Source organism: Vombatus ursinus, unplaced genomic scaffold (genome assembly GCF_900497805.2).
Source record: "Vombatus ursinus unplaced genomic scaffold, bare-nosed wombat genome assembly UNPS02014791.1, whole genome shotgun sequence".
In the NCBI taxonomy this organism is placed as follows: domain Eukaryota; kingdom Metazoa; phylum Chordata; class Mammalia; order Diprotodontia; family Vombatidae; genus Vombatus; species Vombatus ursinus.
Window position 1 is genome coordinate 52,655,107 of NW_020954569.1, and position 21,197 is coordinate 52,676,303.

Here is a 21,197-nt window from a genome sequence, read left to right on the forward strand (position 1 = left end):
TTGTTGTTGTTGTTGTTGTTGTTGTTGTTGTTGTTGTTGTTGTTGTTGTTCTTCTTCTTCTTCTTCTTCTTCTTCCTAAGCAGCTAGACTTTGAAAAGTAATGGAGAATATAATAATGTAGATTAAACATAAAAATGTGTCTTATGAACATTTATTTTTCAGAGTCAATCAGTCAATACACATTTATTAAGCACTAAGTGCCAGCTATTGTGCTAAGCACTGGGGAAGAGGAGGAGAAGAAAGAGGAAGAGGACAATGACAACATTGATGATGATGACAATGAGAAGAACAAAAAAAAGAAGTAGCGGAAGAAGAAGACCAATAAGAACAAGAAGTGGACAGTCCCTGTCTTCCAGGAGCTCACAATCTAATAGAAGAGACAACAAACAAACAAATATGTTCAAATAAGTATATATGGGGTAAGTAGGAAATAATTAAAAGAGGGAAGGTACTAGAGTTAAGAGGGGTTGGCAAAGTCTTCCTGTAGATGAGACTTTAGTTGGGACTTACAGGAGGCCAAGAACCCAGTTGTTAAATATTTACTGGCGCACCACATAATTATGAGCTACTTGAATATTTTAGTAGATAACAGGTTAGGTCAACTCCTCTATTGGAAAGTAAGATACATGAGAGTAATGTCTGTATTGTACATATCACCACAACCCTAGCTCCTCACACAGTATCTCATACATGACATTCACACAAAAAAAATACTGATTGGGTTGAACTGTGAGACACCATATATGGAGTTCCTTTCTCTTTTTCTGCGTTTGATATATGGATTGAAGGGAGCAGAGACCTATAAAAGAAGTAGAGTCTGATTCAGGTGAAGGACTAATGGAAAGACTAAGACTGAAAGATCAGGCAGAGACCAGAGCTGTGAAAAGAAGCTTTCGAACTCTTAGCTCTAAGTGATAAAGCCAAGTTGTTAAGTCATGTACAAACCCAGGGCATTTTAAGATGAAGAAGATAAGGTTTCTCTCCTTGAAGATATAAATCAGAATGATGGAAAAGGTAAAAACTCATAGCAGTTAAACCTTAATTTTAAGAGGCACTAAATCGTACCTAGGCATTTGTTTCTTTAAACCTTGCTTGATAAGATTATCTCCTATTAGATTTATCTTTTTCAATATATTAATGAAAAAATTTCTATTAAAAAGTGAAGGACAAAATGCATGTTTGCGTGTTCAGACTACGTGGCCAAATTTAAGGTCAATGCCAAGCACATTTCCTTGAACAACGCATATGCCTAATGAATTGTGCTTGTTGAAATGAATTGAAATATACAGCATCTTGCAAAGTACTGATAAATATTAGCTCAAAGCAGCATTTTGTAACTGCAGGAATAGTTCTTAGAATCAACCATAAAGTTGGAAGAACTTTGCAATCATTTAACTTAACTCTCCATTGAGAAAGGAAGAAACTGAGGCTCATAAAGGTTAAGAGTACAAGACTATATATATGGCTAGTTAAGTTGAAGAGTTGGGATTAGAACCAGGACCTACTGATTCTCCGCCTACTCTTTTCACTATAGCATGGTTGCCATTCCCCAAAGGTCGTGGGACTTATGTTTAGAGGTAGAAGTGATATTAGAGGCAATCAAATCTAAATCCCTCATTTTACAGATGAAGAAACTGAGGCACAGAGAGGTTAAGCAACTTGCTCACCATCATGTACCTGTTGTCCAAAGTTGGATTTGAATCCAGATCTTCCTGCCTCCAACTCTAGTGACCCTTCCACTTTCCACATAACATGCTGAGCTTCCATGGTAGGAATTATATCTATACCTCAGCAGACACCCATAAAACTTCTGAAGGTAGGTGAGCCCATCAAGTTTTGGCTAATGTGAAAAGAGCCAGGGGAGTGGGGTGGAAATGATCTAGTCAGGGACTAGTGCATGTACTTAAAGACAAGGAAAGGCAGAGAGAAAACACAATATTATGAGCACGTAGAGAACCTGCTTCTGAACCTACAGCATATTTTTTTTCTTTTTGTAATGAGACTGTGATAGTAAGGCTATGCCTCTGGATGGTAGCAAGCTCATGAAGGGAATGAGGAAGGATGAAAGACTGGAGGCATGCCTGGAGCAGGGCAGTCAGGAGATGGGACTGACTAGGAGGGGAATCAGCAACCAAATTCTTGCTGGTGGCTACCCTTAAGGCAGAGAGAGTGAGACCAATTGAGTTACCCAGATTGTGAATCCCACAACTAGCTGGACATTGACTCTATAGAAAACCATGAGCTTAAAATTCGACTAGAAAATCCATGGTAAGCCCAGAACTGGGGATGCTTGTTAACTCTGAGGGCACCTAGGGATGTTTGTTAACTGTCTTCCAATGGGAACAGCAGGTAAGAAGGTCTGAGTTTAAATGTCTAACTCAGGTACAAGAAAGTATGGGTTTGGTTCATGCTTATAAATTGGTTAAGACCTGTCTGAGTCTGAGGGGAGCTATGGGCAAATATCTCAGATATAATAGATTTAATATATTCAAGTATTCCTACTTATTTCGTTAGTCATAAGAAAAAAGTTGTTTATGGGTAAACCATATTGTAGTTCCCCACACCTTTCCAGTCTTCTTACACCCTATACCTCCTCTTTTTGAACAAGACATTCCAGTTCCTGATTCTGGGAATTGTCACTGGCTGTCTTCCATGCCTAAAATGTTCTCCCTCCTCGTCTCCAGCTTCTGACTTCTCTAGTTTCTCTCAAATACCAGCTAAAATCCTGCCTTATACAAGAAGCCTTTTCCCAGTCCCCCTTAATTTTAATGCCATTGTTCTGTCGATTATTTCCAATTTACCCTGTCTATATCTTGTTTGTCTATACTTGTTTGCATGTTGACTCCCCCATTAGACTGTGAATTCCATGAGAGCAGGGATTGTCTTTTGCCTTTCTTTGTTTCCCCATAATACGGGAACATAATAGGCACTTAATAAATATTATTGACTGAGTGACTGGAACCCTAATTTTCAGAAATGCATATACCGGTGGGACATCATAATAGACTAGAGATGTAACAATACAGAATGGAGCTTAGACAGTTGTGATTGAATAGTTCTTCCCTCTCTGGGCTCTGCCTCTCCTACATCATTTTAGGAAAGCTCAATCACATTTCACTTCATTCCATCCACCACAAACTCCATGGTGATCTTACAATAAACTTGGACAATTCTCGGCACTCAAAGGCAGGATTCTAATAGAATTCTAATAGAAAGGAATAGAATGTTATTCAGTCATGTCTGATTCTTTGTGACCCTATTTGGGGTTTTCTTGACAAAGATACTGGAGTGGTTTGCCATTTCCTTCTCCAGTTCATTTTACAGATGAAGAAACTGAGGTAAGCAGGGTTAAGTGACTTGACTAGAGTGACTTGACTCAGCTAGTAAGTGTCTGAGGCCAAATTTGAACTCATGAAGACAAGTCTTCCTGACTCCAGGACCCACACTCTGTGAGCTATGGTGCCACCAAGCTGCCCTAGAATGAGCGTATGTACCCCCTACTCTTTCAAAGAAACACAGAATCAGGGATCATAGATAAAGATCTAGAAAGGGGCCTCAAAGCTTATCTCCTGATCCAGACCCTCAGAAGCTAACTTACTTGCTCAGGATCTTACAGGTACTAAACAAACTTCCAAGGTGAGATTTAAAGCAAGCTTTTCTGAGTCTAGAATCAGTACTCTTTCCACTATGCCATTCTTGTTGACTTTTTGGTCAAAGGAACATTTGAACTTGAAAGTTTAATCCAGATTGGTAAAGAATCCAGATGGAAATATTAATCCATATTTAATGACTATACAGGAAGCACAGTGGAGGTGTCAGAAACATGACCCATCAGCTTCATTATGACTGGCAACACTCCTGAATGCAGTGAAAACTAGATTAAAGTCTATTTGGGAGATATGAAATGAATAAAAAAAGTAAAAATTGTGTTGTTGTTCAGTTGTAATCCCATTTGGGGTTTTCTTGGTCGTTTCTTTCTCTAGCTCATTTTATAGATGAGGAAAGTAAGGCAAACAGGGTTAAATGACTTTGCCCAGGGTCACTCAGTTAGTAAGTGCCTGAGGCTGGATTTGAACTCAGTTCTTCCTGGCTCCAAGCCTAGTGCTCTATCCACTGCACCACCTAGCTGCCTCCAAAATAAAACAGAACATAAATAGTGTTAATATGTGGTTTTCTAAATCAATATACAGTCTATGGGGATCATTATGTATAGCTTAGTGCCCCCTGTTTCTAATTATTTTTTTAATTAATAAATTTATTTATTTTTAGTTTTCAACATTTACTTCCACAAGATTTTGAGTTCCAAATTTTCACCCCATCTCACCCCTCCCCCCACCCCAGGATGGCATGCATTCATGAACACCCCTTCCACTAGTCTGCCTTCCCTTCTATTTCTCTCCCCCCTTCTTTTATCCCCTTCCCCTTCTATTTTCCTGTAGGGAAGGATAGATTTCTGTACCCCATTTCCTGTATTTCTTATTTCCCAGTTGCATGTGAAAATATTTTTTTAAACATGTATTTTTAAAACTTTGGGTTCCAAATTTTCTCCCTTCCTCCCTCCTCACCCACCCTCATTAAAAAGGCAAGCAACTCAATATAGGCTATACATGTGCAGTTATGCAAAACACTTCCATAGTAGACATGCTGTGAAAAACTAACTCTATTTCCCTTAATCCTATCCTTCCCCCCATTTATTCTATTCTTTCTTTTCATCCTGTCCCTCCTCAGAAGTATTTGCTTCTGATTACCGCCTTTCCCAATCTGCCCTCCTCTCTATCATTCCACTACTCTCTTGTCCCCTCCCCCCACTATTTTCCTGTAGGGTAAGACAGATTTCCATACCCAATTGAGTGTGTATGTTATTCCCTCCTTAAGTCAAATCCTATGAGAAGAAGATTCACTCATTCCCTCTCACCTTCCCCTGTTTCCCCTCTACTGTAAAAGCCTTTTCTTTTCTGTTTTTTTTTTGTGAGAAAATTTACCCCATTCTACCTCTCCCTTTCTCCTTCTCCTAGTATAGTCCTCTCTCACCCCTTAATTTTATTCTCCAGATATGACCCCTTCATCTTCAACTCACCCTGTGCCATCTATCTATCTATCTATCTATCTATCTATCTATCTATCTACATACATATAATTTTTTCCCTCCAAATACCCTAATACTGACAAAGATCTCATGAGTTACAAATATCATCTTTCCATGTAGGAATGTAAACAGTTTAACCTTAATAAATCTCTTATGATTTCTTTTTCCTGTTTACCTCTTCATGTTCCAATTGAGTTTTGTATTTGAAAGTCAAATTTTGTATTCAGCTCTGATCTTATCATCAAGAATGCTTGAAAGTCCTCTATTTCACTGAATGACCATTTTGTCCCCTGAAGGATTACACTCAGTTTTGCTGAGTAGGTGATTCTTGGTTATAATCCCGTCTCCTTTGCCCTCTGGAATATCATATTCCATGCCCCGTGGTCCCTTAATGTAGAAGCTGCTAAATCTTGTGTTATCCTGATTGTGTTTCCACAATACTTGTATTGTTTCTTTCTGGCTGCTTGCAATATTTTCTCCTTTACCTGGGAACTCAGGAATTTGGCTACAGTATTTCTAGGAGATTTCCTTTGGTGATCTCTTTCAGGAGGAGATCGGTGGATTCTTTCAATTTCTATTTTGTGATCTGGTTCTAAAATATCAGGACAGTTTTCCTTGATAATTTTTTGAAAGATGATGTCTAGGCTCTTTTGTTGATCATGGCTTTCAGATAGTCCAACAATTTTTAAATTCTCTCTCCTGGATCAATTTTCCAGGTCAGTTGTTTTTCCAATAAGATACTTCACATTGTTTTCTAATTTTTCATTCTTTTGGATTTGTTTTACAGTGTCTTGATTTCTCATCAAGTCACCATCTTCCAATTGCTCTATTCTAATTTTGAAGGACGTATTTTCTTCAGTAATCTTTTGAACTTCCTTTTCCATTTGATCAATTTTGATTTTTAGGGCATTCTTCTTCTCATTGACTTTTTGGACCTCTTTTGCCATTTGGGTTAGGCTATTTTTTAAGGTGTTATTTTCTTCAGTATTTTTTGGGTCTCCTTTAGCAAGATGATAACTTGTTTTTCATGATTTTCTTGCATCACTCTCAGTTTTTCCTCTCCTTCTCTTACTTGCTTCTCAAAATCCCTTTTGAGCTCTTCCAAGGCCTGGAACTGATTCATATTTTTCTTGGAGGCTTTGGATTAGGAGTTTTGACTTTGTTATCTTCTTCTGGTTTTATGTTTTGATCTTCTTTGTCACCAAAGTAAGATAATATAGTCTGACTCTTTTTGTGAGGTTTGTTCATGATCCCAGCCAATTACTTGAGTTTTAAACTCCTTGTTAAGGTAAGAGTGTACTTCCAATGTGGAGAATGTACTGTCCTAAGCTTCAAGGGTTTGTACAGCTGTTTTTAAAGATACTTCTAAGTACCTGAAAATTTTCAGTTCTTCCAAGGTGCTATGATAAGGAGCGAGGTGTTTTCTCTCTACTGCCACAACAAGCTCCACCACACCAGCACTCCTCCTTGCTGCAGGACTGCCCCTCAGAAGTTCCAAGTTGTCTTTGGCATTTATGAGTTGAGAAGTCTGGAAATTGCCACAGTTGCCCGCAATTCAGCCCTCTGAGACCTGCTCCAGGGTCTCTGAGGCCTGCGCCCACACCAAACTGCGCTCATCTCCCCGCCCAGCACAGTATACCTTTCCAATCAACCATCCAGGTTGTCTTGGGCTGGAAATTTGTTTCACTCTGTCTTTTTGTGGGTTCTGCTGCTTTAGAATTTGTTTAGAGTTATTTTTTATAGGTATTTGGAGGAGTTTGAAGGAGAGCCCAAGCAGGTCACTGCTTTTACTCTGCCATCTTGGCTCCTCCCCTGTTTCTATTTAACACCACTAATATAGAGTCTGTGTGGAATTATAACAAGCTTTCAACACCTTCTTATGCTGGATATTGATTGTCTCATTCTTAGCTAAGCTCGTCACCATCTCACCTTTGTGTTTATATAGAGAGCATCAGTCCCATAAAGGAGAAAATGTGAGTCTTATCCTCCAGTTTTTGCAGGTGTGGACACTAAAGCTTAGAGATGAGAAGAGAATTAACTATGATCATATAGCTGAGTAAGTATAAGAACTGTAATTTGAATCTAGATCTTTTGACTCTGAGTGCAGTATTCTTTGTGCTCCACAGAAGTGTCTTCTCAGGAGATTTCTGGGTTCTTCTATGTGGTATTTGATGTCTGAGAAAGTATGTTTTTCACTTGGGGCACAGGATATCCAACTACTAGAAGCGTAGGAAAAATGTGGCCATCACCAGTCCATGGTCTCACTCCCTTTCTCTATAATGTAAGTAACATAGGCATAATGAATTTCGCTAACTCTGGGATAGCACAGTCTATTGGGAAGAAATCTGGACAAAGAGACCAGAGTGCTGAGTCTGCCGCTGACACCTGCTAGCTTTGTGACATTAGGAAAGTCAATCATCCTCTCTGGACCACTATAACTTCATTTGAAAAATGAAGGGATTGGCCTAGATAATTTCTATAGTCCCTTATAACTTGAACATTTTATGCCCCTAAGTGAGACTAAAAACCAAGGCTGGAATAATGATGTATTGGCACCACAGGTAAAGAGTTTTGTTCTCTAATCTTGTCTTTTATGTTATTCAAGGTGCTTTGATAAAGAATGAAAAGTGCAGAAAAGAAGCAGAAAGATTGAGCAATTTTTTTTTTATTTTTTGCTAAAGAAGAAAAGTCCCTTAGGTAAAAGAAGACACTTCGTGTTTATAATGGGGACAAGCAATTCAGAAGGAAGCTAGTCAGGAGAAGCCCACAGAGATGGAAAAAAAGATGGTCAAGATGTTCAGTGGAAGGTTGACAACTGACAGTTACCGAAGTTGATCCCTTAAAGGATACCACTGCCTTGGGAGCAAGGAAGTTGGAGTAGGAATGAAGGGAAGAAAACCCAAGGGTCAGGCAAGAATTTCTCTTATGTATTATTCCTGATGATTTCACCTTTTATTGTTCCATATGGTGTTGGGGCAAAAGCCAAGGACTTTTTTTTTTAACCCTTTTTGTGAAATCACTCAGAATATATTCTTCCCCAGGCATCTAAAATGTCATTGTAACTTGTCCACTTTCATTTAACTGTCATACCAAATTGCTAAGGCTCCACATTCCTAGCAAATGCCTCTCAATTGAGCTTTTTCTAACACAGTGATGCGGTTGCATGCACACCAAATTTAGAATCAAGAGACAGGGTTTATAGTCCCATTTCTGTCACTTTCTAAGTGATCTTAGGCAACTCACTAAGTTCCTTCCCAACCAGTGAACAAGTATTTATTAAGCACATCTTTTGTGCCAGGCCCTGTGCTAATGACTGAGGATACAGTGAGAACAATGAAACAATTCCAGTCCTGAAGGAATTTCCATTCTATCAGGGGAAGCCACACACAAATATAACTAGATACAGAACAAATTCCAAGGAAACACAAGGTGATTCCATTTGTTCTACCTAGAAGTTTAAAATAGCCTTGGGGATAGACAGAGTGATTCTTATCTCTCCCCCCCTTTCATGTAAGGAAACTAAGGCACAGAGAAATGAAGTGATTATTACTATTTCTTTTTAAGGTCACTCTGCTAGCTAAGGCTAGACTCCACTACTACTAATCCATGCATATGCTATTGGTTCTTTCCAAGTTTTTTTCTTAGAGCAACTCTTTTATTAAAATTGTCATTTTCAGCCCCCTGAGCTTTCCTTATTTTTCAAGCAAGTGCCTTCAACAACTTACAAAAGATAGGGCCAATTTGCTGAAAATCAGGGGTCATTTCTCTCTACATCCCCCTAAGACAGTATATATATATAGATATATATAGATATATAGATATAGATATATATATATAGATATCCCACAGTTTTCAATGTTCAGATACAGACATTTGCTGCTGTTTGCACCACTTAATCAAGGTTGTGTCCAGAGGCCTGGGAAATTGGGGAAAGATGGTTTGAGAAACTCTCTTTACCCATTGAAATCACTGTGGGGGTGGAGGGGGGAAGCATTAACACATTGCTCTCAGAGTTCAATGTACTGGCCTCAGTGGCTAGAATCATAAGTGCGCTTCTGAAACTGCCTTCTCTTCTAATTATCTACTGATGAAGCAAAGAGTTACAGGACCCTAGAGTCTAGAAAGGGCTCTATAGAACTCTAGAGGTAAGAGGGGCCTTAGGACTACCCAATACAGCTCTCTCCTTTTATAAATGAGGAAGCAGACCTCCGGAGAGGAAGTGATTTGTTGAAGGCCATATCAGTAGTAAGTGGCAGAACCAAGTCTCTGATCTAGTTCTCCTAATCTATGATTAAATATATAGTTCAACATGATTATCCTACCAACAAGGAAACTGGGCCATAGACAGCTGGTCACTTGCCAAGGTTCACACCATTGCACCAGATTTGTTTCTTGTGTAATTCCTCCTACCTCACTTCTTGCCAGGGGAGGGTAATGAAGCTGACTTGTACAAAAGCTCCATTATTTATTATAACTCTCAAGTGTGATGCTGAATAACCAAAAAACACCAATACCAATAATAATAATAATCCATACTTATAAGGTACCTCACAGCTTACATAAGTAAAGGAACCAGGGCTGGAACTCATGTCTTCTAATTGCAATGTCTTTTAAGCAACATAAGGCACAATTAGGTGAGGGTGAGAGAGATAGAAAATAGATTTCTGTTAATTAACACATTTTTTTTTAAAGAGGTAGGGGTGATGCTACAGATTTGGAATGTTTTGTGCTCTTTCAAATGAGGTCAAATGAGGTTTGTTTATTTTTTCTTAATTGTTTTCCTTTGTTACAAAAGGCCTCTCATGGAGTGGAGGGAATCTGTAAACACACACATACATATACATACATACATACATACATACACACATATGAGGCCTGTTTACCTGTTTCCTCATCTGTAAAATGATCTGCAGAAGAAAATGGCAAACCACTTTGGCATCTTAGCCAAGAAAACCCCAAAGGAGGTCATGAAGAGTCGGACATGACTGAAATGACTTAACAGCAACAATGTAAATCTGTATCTATTTATCTATCTATCTATCTATCACACATATATACATACATATACACATGTATATACACACATTATATACATATACATACATACATACACACACACACACACACACACACACATTGAAGTCAAGGCAAGTTTCATTTTTTTATCTTTTTCTCCTCCATGCCTAGTAGAGTGTTGGTTTTAGTTGAATTGATTTGAAAGATGGGCCATCCCTATCAACCTACTGCAGTAAGAGATTGAATTATGTCCATTACAGAATGTTTCTTATTTTGTATATTAGTTAGGTTAATTTGTACACCCAGCTAGTAAGGTCAGGGTCAAGCATTTCAAGTAGAGGAGATAAAAGATACAAAAGTCAAAGAACCTGGTAGGTGTATGTGTTCGTGTGTATATGTGTGGGTAGGGTGGGGTGTAGGCAAGTGAGGGGATGGGGGTGGATGGGTGTGGGTGAGTGGGTTTAGAATGAAAATGAAGAGACCAAATTAGAAGAGAAAGAAAAGTTTTATGAAAGGAAGTATATAGAGAGATTTAAATAGAAAAACTGGAGCCGGACTATACAAAGTCCCAAATGAGGATGCAATCAAAACCTTGTTAGTTGCCATGTATTGGGCAAATATTTAAAACCAGGTGTGCAAGACATATAGATATACATTTATCCCTTCCACATCACGGTTTCGACATGTTGCAGGTCAGCCATGAGAAATTAAATGGGAATTTGGGAAGAGTTTTACAGAAGCTGCAGCCTCACTCTCTCCTTTAGTCATTGGAGTCCAGTGGCAAGACATAGGTCAAGACAACTGGCAATGGATGCAGTGGGAGACCTTGCCCTTTTTACGCTAAGCAGGTGGGGAGAAATTGGAGGCATGGACCTTTATTAGGATAGATGCATAATAGTCCAGGAGTTAGGTAGTCAGGACCTGGAACACAATGACAATGGAAACTGAGGGACAAATGTGAGAGCCATCTAGGAGGGAGAATTTAAAGAATCTGGTGATGGATTAAATATAAGGAATAAAAGACAAAGAAAGGTCTAAAATGACTGCAAGTTTTGAACCTAGAGGACAGAGAGATAGGGAAGCTAGGAGGGAGAACAGAATTTGAGTAGAAGATGATAGGTTTGATTTTAGAGCACAAGTAGAGATTTATAGTAGATTACTGGAGGTGAAAGCAGTGTGAATGGATCTTGGGTGAGATGGGAGCTAGAGATAAAATGCTAAGAATTAACATATAAAGATGATAATTAAAGTCATGGGAATGTGCATATGATTATAATTGTTATAAATGAAATCCTATTTACACATGTATTAGAGGCTGAGGAGGGGAAGATAGAAGGGGCCATGGGCACTAATGAATGCCATTATAATAAGAATTATTAGATGAAACCTCTCTCAAATTATCCTCCTCCCCATTTTTCTTTTATGAGGTGTGATCTTTCTGAAGTCTTACTATGATATCTCCATATTGTATTGAGGCATGGAGTGGAAGTGAACATGAATTCTCCAAGGCCATGACACTAGAGTGTGAGCTCTGGTAGGTCCTGCCAAGCTGGAAAACCTTTCAATGCCTTTCTAGGGATGGACTCTATGTCTGTCATCCAAGGACCAGCCTAGCTAAGTTGAAGGGAAGTCTATCATCAGTGACTTCAGCACCATGAATTTTAAGGCCACAAAACATTATCCCCCCCCTCAAAAAAAATCTACTAACTTGTAGAGATGTTGCAACATGCACCAGTGGATGGAGTCCTAATTCTTATAAAATCATAGATTTATGAGGTATTAGAGTTTAGAGGTGAGGCTATCTAGCTAGCTAGCTAGCTATATGTGTATATATATATATATTATATATGCATATATATATGCATATACACCTATATATGTATACATATATAGGTGTGTATGTCTGTGTGTGTGTATATATATGTATATACATTATATATATATATATATATATGGAGAGAGAGAGAGAGAGAGAGAGATTTTAAAGGTCTCTTTAAAAAAATCCTTCAAATTGGTCACTAAGAATAAGTCAATCATACATTTATTTAAGGGATGATGTCATGGTTTACTACTTTTCTGGAACCATTTTCAGGAAATTATTTCAGAGTCAGAAAACTACTCAGAAAACAAAAGAAAATAAATCCTGAGGTTTTATAATCTCACCCCATTTTTGACCCAAAGTGGCATTCCCTAGATTTAGCTTCTACCTCATTCTCCAGGCTTGAACCTGAATGCCTCATAGCTGTTGCTGATAGGTGAACATTAATCATATCAAGAGCTGTAGGAGAAGGGATGCCCAAATATATTTTGCCCAGGAGAGCCTTGTCAATTATCTCTCAAGGCATCTGCTTTTAAGGAAATTGCACTCAATTGGGGCTTGAAGGTAATAGTATCTGCAGTACCTGAAATACCTGGAGTGCCTGGAGTTAGCAGATCTCACAAAGAATCACAAATTTCCTTTTCTCTAGTTTGCTCATTTGCCTGATATCCTCTGAAAGGAAAATTTCCTTTTGCTACTGTAATGAATGCCAACAGCTACCCACCCCTTTGCTTCCTGTACTCTGGCTAAAGTGCACCCCATGGAGTACTGAGTCTGTGTCCTTGTCACTTCTAGGGAAGCCTGTTCAATTCTGAAGGACTTAGTTTGGAATGACAATAAATCCTTGGGGATTCCCAGGGACTCCTTGGGGAGTCCCTGATACCCCCATATTTGGGGTGGAGTCAAGGCACTGTTTGAATTTAAAAAGATAAGTACTTTCTCTCTTTCTATCTCTTTGTCTGCCTGTCTTTGTCTCTGTTATATACACACAGACACACACACAGACACACACACACACACACAGACACACATACACACACTTTAACTGTCTCTATATCCGTCCAGTCACTCTCTGGATCCTGGAAGCATGAAGGCTGCTTGTATTTATGGTTACATGATCTGCCCAGGTGAGAAATCCTGGCTGCCACATTTTCTTTTCCTCCTTGAGGAGAGGAATTATTTTTTTTCCTTTTTTTTCCCTTTGTCTTTTGCCTGGCACACTGATGCTATTCAGTCATGTCCAACTCTTCATGACTCCATCGACCATAGCATGCCAGACCCTTCTGTCCACTATCTCTGTAAGTCTGTCCAAGCTCATGTGCATGGCTTCCATGACACTATCTATTCATTTCATCACCTGCAGTCCCCTTCTTCTTTTGTCTTCAATCCTTCCCAGCATTAGTTTGTTTTATTTGTTTTTGTTTTTACCAATGAGTCCTGTCTTCTCATCCTGTGGTTAAAGTATTTTAGCTTAAAGCTTTAGCTTCAGTATTTGTCTTCTAATAAATAGTCAGAGTTAATTTCTTTAAATATTAATTGATTTGATCTCCTTGATGTACAAGAAGCTCCTGTCACATAGTAGGTATTTAATAAATGTTTATTGACCCACTAACTACCCACAGTAGGAATTTAATAATTGCTTGCTGAATTGAATGAAATCAAATTGTTCTATTATTATCAGTTGAGTCAATAAATTCAGGAAGACATATTTTCCCTCCCTCCCCATCCCTTCATAAAGGCTTGGGGTCTGGGATATGCTAGAGCTTCATTTATATAATTTTTTTAAAATCAAGCATACCTTTGAATTACTACCACCACTGTAAAAATGAAAACAAAAGAAGAAGAAGCAGCTTTTCTGGCAAAGGCTAATAATGTGTTATCATCAGTAAGATTTATACCTTTCACAGGGTGAATGCAGGTGGTATGGAGGATATGAAGAAATGTAGGACACAGTTCCTGTCCTCAGGGGGCAAATAGTCTAGTTGGGGAGAGAGGGCAAATCCATTAAAAAGATAAATAGCTCTACGAGATAGCAAAAGCTAAGTACTAAATGACTTTCTCAGGCTAGTTACAGCACTGATACTTGACAGCCCCTGGGCAATATTTCATTCCTCTCCCCAGTGTTTGCCTCTTCAAACTCCCCTCTTACCCTGTAAGATGGAATGAATGCATGCAGGAGATCGCCCTCCCCAGAGGCTAAGGTAGCACATGTTTGCCAAGGGAACAAGCTGGTTTCAGACAGCCTCTGGAGCTGGCCCAGGGCCCTTATATTACTGCCCTGCCAGCCTATGTTGAGCAGACAAAGGGAACACACACAGTTTAGAGGGCTGTAGCCCACGTGCCAAGTGATGTGTCCCTGCCTGGGGCGCTGAGCTCACTATTATGTTTATAATCAGTACAGGAGCCCAGCAACCTGCTGAGAGGGCAGATTAAGCAGCAGGAGAGCCCAGCTGTGGCGATGACATAAGAGAAGAGGCCTCCCTCCCCAGCTGCTCACAGGTGTGAGCAGGTGCTCACCATCTCCTTGTACCCATTCTGGGGGGCCCTTCATCACTGGACTGGCTCTTAAATGAAGAATCTGTGCCTTCTCAATCAATGTCAGCTCCCCCTTCCCCATAAATCACACACAAAGACATACACACACACACACACACACACACACACACGCACACACACGCACACATACTCACATATAGTGACCTGCAGCTTGTGGGTGTATGTCTTAGTTTTTCCTGAAGGCAATTTGGTTTGAGGAAATCCAAAAAGCTGTGGGTGCCCCCTCCCATGGTAAATAGGGTAGGGAGCTGCAAAATTGACCTAGGATAATAGAGTGAAGGCCAGGGGAAGGCAAGAACTCAATAAAGCAAATGTCAACATTATGTCAGGGTGGAAATATGGGTTCTAGAGATATATTTCTGTCAGTGCATGGGACCCAGACTGATCTGCTGCGAGACTGAATGAATACAGATTCCTGGAATGGTCAAGAGGGTGGGGAATCATGACCAATGTCAAGAATGAATGGACTGGGCTGAAGGAGAGGCAAGGATTTGGCAGTCAGGCTTCTTTTGGTCTGGAAGGCTAGAAAGGTGGGACAAGTACCCTGCCAGGAAAAAAAAAAGTTAACATTCCTTGTCTAGGATAGAAAGAGTACATGCAACTGGAAAGAAGTATTCTGCTCTGAGCATGTAGAGGGATTAGGGGTTAAATGAGGAGAATTCTGGCTTCTAGGGCTGGTATTGGACAGATGCAGAATACTAGCATATGAATTAACAAGCCATAGAAGCTCTCCACTCTGCATCCCACCCTCTAAAAATTAAATTAAATTTAAAATATCCTGCCCATATAATCCCTGATGCTGAAAAATGCTGTCATATGATTTTTAATCCCATTAGGTCAGAGATCTAGAGCCGTAAGGGATCTCAGAAATCACTTAGTCGAACCCATTCATTATACATATGGTGAAACTGAGGCCTGACAAGATGACAACTTGCCCAAAGTCACATAAACAATAACTAGCTGAGCTAAGATTCTAACCAAGTTTCTCTGACTCCAAATCCAGTTCTCTTTTTATTCTTCTACATGGCTTTTTTCCAGTCCTGCTCATTTTGGTACCAGCAGGTCTTATATCTTGAAAAACAATGTGATTAGGAAATCATAAGGTTTGCCCAAGGATCAATCCATATCAATTTATTGAGTGCCTAGTTTGTATCTGGTCATAAACTAGGTGGGAAGAGGGAAGGAAAGATAATGAAGTCAAAATATCTGATCAATTCATGTTTACAAAAAAGATATAACCCTCAAAATCACAGTAATTCCCATCAGACTTTCACATTCTATAAAAGTAAAAATAATAGCAACAATAATAAATTAGGAAAGAGAAAAGAGTACTTGATTCTAAGGAACTTGCATTCTAAAAAGAATGAACAAATGAAATATTTTTCTTTGAAATGAAACCATTAGAAAACAATACCAGAGTTTCATTCACCTGTTTGTCATTAAAAACTTAGGTCAAGTACCATCTTCTTCCATGAAGACTTTCCTGTCCTCCCAACATGATAGCACCTCCCCCTAACAAAAAAACATACTTTGTGTTAATTTAGAATATATATATATATATATATAAAATCATTTGTATCTCTCTATATATACACAGATATATATCTTACATATGCATCTATACATACATATATATAAATACATGTACTTACATCTCTCTCTTTCTCTTTCTCTCTCTCTATATATGTCTAGGTCTATATACCTATATGTATAGATAACTATATATATATGTATAGATACGTATATTCCCTCATTACTCTTTGGAATTATCATACTTCCTTAGTAGGACTTGACACACGCACACACTTAACATAGATAGATAGATAGATAGATAGATAGATAGATAGATAGATAGATAAATAGATAGATAGATGATAGATAGATAGCCAAAAATAGGGAAGAGCATCAGTAAAGATGGGAAGCTGTATTTGTAGTAGTAGGAAGAGGGGAGAGAAGAGAGATAAATTAAATGAGGCTAAATTGTGGACAGCTGGGTGGTACATAGAGCACAAGGCCTGAAGTAAGGAAGACTCATTTTCCTGAGTTCAAATCTGGTCCCAGAAACTTGCTACCTGAGTGACCCTGAACCAGTCACTTAACCCTATTTACTTCAGTTTCCTCATCTGTAAAATGAGCTGAAAAAGAAAATGGCAAACCACTTTGGTATTTTAACCAAGAAAACCCCACATGGTGTCATGAAGAGTCAGACACGACTGAAACAACTGAACAATAATAACAAATTATAGAAGCTCCGATGATGATATCAATTGTGGAAAAAGCACTGGTCTAGAAATCTAAGGACCTGGGTTCTAGTCCTAGCTCTGCCACTATGAGTAAGTGACTTTATCTTTGATGGGGCTTAGTTTTCTCCCCTGTAAAACGAGAAGTTGGATTTGATCTCTTAGGTAAGTGACCTTTAAGCTTTGTTGTTCTATTAGTCTCCACTATGAAAGTCACTGTGGTGTAGTGAAAAGTACCCTGAACTTAGAGTCAGAAAACCTGACATTTTGTCTTGGTTTTGCCACTTAATGAATCATCAATTGGCAAGCATTCATTTTGTTGTTTGGCTGTTTCATTACGTGGGGATACAAGCATAAATAGTGAACCAATCCCTGGATGCAATGTACATATATTCTGATGGGGAGACAATGCATTCACACAAAAATATACACAGCATTAATATAAAATGAATAAATTAACTCTAAGGTGGTTAGGGAGGGATGGCAGAAGCAGTTGTGGGGATCAGGAAAGGCTTCGAGTAGAAGACAGTACTGGAGCTCCATCTTAAAAGAAGAAAATTATTCTATGAGGCAGTGGGATGAAAGGAGAGCATTTGGGGGAAGGTGGATGACCAGTTCAAAGGCACAGAGATAGGAGATAAAATATCATGGGTGAAAAAAAAAAAAAGAGAAGGCCAGTTTGGTTCAAGCATAAACTGAAGAAAGGAGAGTACTAGGGGAAAGCTATTCCCTACCTGCTTGACCTTGGGGAAGTAATTCTTCCTCTTTGCACCTCAGTTTCCTCATCTGTAAAATAATGGAGGTGACCTGGACGATTTCAAATGGACTCCCACCTCTAACATTCTAGGATTTTTTGAGAGCAATAATAGGAATTGAAGGGTTCAGGGACGACAGACAATATTCAGTGGGTGGACACAGTGAGAATTTCTAAAGCTGAATCAAATTTTGATGGCAAGACAATTTCTGAAATGGTTTTGCAAAGCTGTTTGTTTTCACTTCTGACTGTGCCTTCCTTTGGTCTTTCAGTACCTCCTAAAGCATGCTTAGTTCTAGCAGTTTTCATTCTTTTATGTCCTAATTCTTTTTTCCCTTTTCCAAATGGTAAATAAAACATCCAAGCGCAAGAGAACAACAAGCTGGATTCCCACAGGGGAACCTTTCCCATCCTCCTTGACGGCAAAGCCTTTACAACAGTATTAGAAACAACGAGAGTAGGGCCCACTGAAGCCAGAAAAGCAGTTGCCAATCACTGAGCCAAAGCAGATGGGTTATCTCCGGACCTCAGCCAAGGTCTATTGAGCCAGAAGGGGACATACCAGTTAGCATTACCTCGATAAACGAATCGGTAATCTGCAAACATTAACTCAGTTCCTATTATGTGTAAGACACTCTGCTGGGCACTCCAGGGGCCTGGGTGCTCTGGGTCCTTATGGAGCCTACTATCAAGATGCAGAAGTGTGACAAAGTTGATTGGGACTCTGAGGACCTCAGCTCTAACTCTATTTCTGTCATTTATTACTTCTGTGATTTTGGGGAACTCTTTTTTGCTACATTCATATTTTGGATATAGCGCTCTGGCAATCTCCCCCTATAGTAACAGAGATTTGGTGGTATCCTTTGTCCTGAATATCTCTGTCAATGACGCCCATTTTTCCTGAGCATTTATTTCATTTTTGGCCTATAGCTTCCCTCTGTGTAAGGTAAAATATATCCTAATAAAAGATCTATTGTTTTATGCCTTACTGATCTGTCTGGTTCTTTTATGAAATCCCCTCTAAGTGCCCCAACAGTTGGTACAATCTGAGCCATTCATTGCCATATTCTTTCCATGTAACACAGCAATATCTTCTTAGCCTTAATTTTAGGATTTTAGATTTAGCCCTAAAATAGACTTTAAAAATAATTTATCCCACCCTACCTTTCTCATTTAACAGATTAGGAAATTAAGGCCCAAAAAGGGGAAGTCACATGTCCAAGGTTATGAAGGCTATAAAGCTAGGATTTGAAACCAAATCCTCCTACTCCAAATCCAGGACTCTTCTCACTACAACAGGCTATATATCTCCTAGGCTTCTAAGCCTCGCTCAACCACTTCTTCTTCCTAAAGCAGAAGCTGACTACCCTAACCTTCAGTGTGCTTACCACCATTGATTGTCTGGAGCTGTCTTTCTTCCATAACAGAACCTTACATTTAGGTAATGCTTAGTGATTTACAAAGTCCTTTCGTATCTCCTGCTTAAGTTTTGTCTTTCTTACAAGGATCATATATTGAGAGATTATGCTTTGGAGAGGCTTTCAATGGATTTAGCAAGCCAAAATATGTAAAGACTCTCTCTCTCTGTGTCTCTCTGTCTCTCTTTCTGTTTCTCTGTCTCTCTCTGTCTCTCTCTCTTTCATCTCTCTGTTTCTGTCTCTGTCTCTCTCTGTCTTTTTCTCTCTGTCTCGTCTCTGTCTCTGTCTCTGTTTCTCTGTCTCTCTGTCTCTCTCTCTGTCTGTCTGTCTCTGTCTCTGTCTCTCTGTCTCTCTCTCTCTTTCTCTCTCTCTCCCTCTCTCCCTCCCCATCCTCCTAGTTGGCTGGTTGGAACTCCTCAGCAGTATGCTGGAGTGAGCTTGAATGGCCTTAGAGAACCAGTTGTTCCATTTGTAATGTGAGTATTTGTATCTCAGGAACTGGAAAACACTACAAATCAGGGATGATTTTTTAAATTTTTTTGTTTTGTTGTCTCATCTTAAAAAAGTGATGGAAAGAATGTTGATAACATGTTAAACTTAAAGGTGTGTCACGGGTACAATTTTTTTTCTAGAGAGCTGGTCATTAAATATTTACCTGCATACCCTTTGTTATAATAGTGCTTGTTCACACCGGGACAGTTCACTGAGATATCTAAAGATCAAGGGTTTTAGAGGGAGCTGATTAGGTTCTCACTCATGGATATTTTGTTAGTTTGCTTTGTCTGATGTCATAGGCAAAGAGAGGAAGATATTGGCTGGTGAAAGCCTGGACAAATCTAAGGGAGAATATTAGCATGGGTTATGAAAGGTTTTTCCAATCTGTTCTCTCATTCTGTGTTGATAAAATTCTTTAGTCATTCGTCTCATAGCCAATATCTAACAAATTCCTCCCTTTAGCCACAACACTCACAGCAGAAAGTGGAAGACATTTAGGCTAGGCTTATATTTGTTCTTTGAACTCTTTTCTTTTTTTTTTTTTGTTTTCATTTTCTATTTGATTTTTTTTGTTGTGAACTTAAACACCAAAAGAACCCAACTCCTTTAAATACAAATAGCAAAAAATAAAAACAGGATTCCAAATGAAACCATGAATCTCTGTTTCATACCATCGCCTGCTTTTTAAAAATATGTGGTACATTTTACACATTACTTTCAAATTCAACTTGTTTTTCTAGGCTTCCTTCTGAACTTTTCTATTCTCTTATGTTCATTTTCTAAATGTTCTAGATTTCCTCCTTTTTTTTTTGCATCACCATTGCTAAACCCTTTTAAGCCCCACCCCTATCCAAATAAAAACAGCTCATTTTACAGGTGGGGAAACTGAGGCAAACAGAGTTGAGTGACTTGCCCAGAGTCACATAGCTAGTAGGTATCTGAGGCCAGATTTGAACTCAGGAAGATGAGTCTTCCTGACTCCACTCCTGGCGCTCTATCCACTGCACCACATAGCTGCCCTATGATGTGGCATAACCAGTAAGCCTACCTTTAATAGCCAATAGACATAATTAACTCAAGTTAAAGTTGTTTTATAAAGATGATAGAGTAAGAATAATATTTATAAAATATTCCTTCCTATCATAAACCTGGGGTACATTCTCCAACAATTATACTCAGTTACCACAGAAAGAATGGCAACAAACCTAGACTGCAATGATAGTGAGATACATAGATATTAGGAACACTTGCCAAAATAGCTCATACCTCCATTACTTCAAGTATATGGTTTCTTTTCCTTTCTCATGGTATCCTCACACTGAAACCCTGGGCACAGTGTTTCTGCTGAGCAGGTTGCATAGCTCCTTGAGACTGTTCCCCTCCATAGCTTAACTCTCAAATCCTAGCATTACTTACTGGTTGACGTTAAAGGGCCACACTTCACAAAACTATTCCCTGCCTTGATTCCTTCAAGTGCTGGTAAGCTTGTCACTATTATTATTGTTATTATTAATTTTATTAAATATTTACCAATTAAATGGTTTTTAAATTTTTAACTTTTTTTTTAATTGTGAGTTTCAAATTCTCTCCTACTCTCCTACCCACCTCTCCCCCACACACTGAGAAGGCAATATATATCAGTTATACATGTGAAGTCATGCAAAACATAGTTACATATCAGCCATGTTGCATTAAAAAACATACAAAAAAAACAGGAAAAATAAACAGTTAAAAAGTATGCTTTGATGTGCACTGAGAATTTATCAGTTCTCTCTCTCTAGAGGTGAATTGCCTTTTTTTCATGATTGTGTCC

The 21,197-nt window shown here is 38.9% G+C and overlaps 1 long non-coding RNA gene across 1 annotated transcript in view; it reads left to right on the forward strand.

The window, feature by feature from the left end:
* Positions 1 to 310: 310 nt before the first annotated feature.
* LOC114047906 overlaps positions 311 to 21,197 on the forward strand; it is a 57,238-nt gene continuing 36,351 nt past the window's right edge. The window contains exons 1-2 of the long non-coding RNA XR_003569685.1: positions 311 to 419; positions 1,626 to 1,816. This is a non-coding gene — a long non-coding RNA (uncharacterized LOC114047906). The remainder of the gene's footprint in view (positions 420 to 1,625; positions 1,817 to 21,197) is intronic.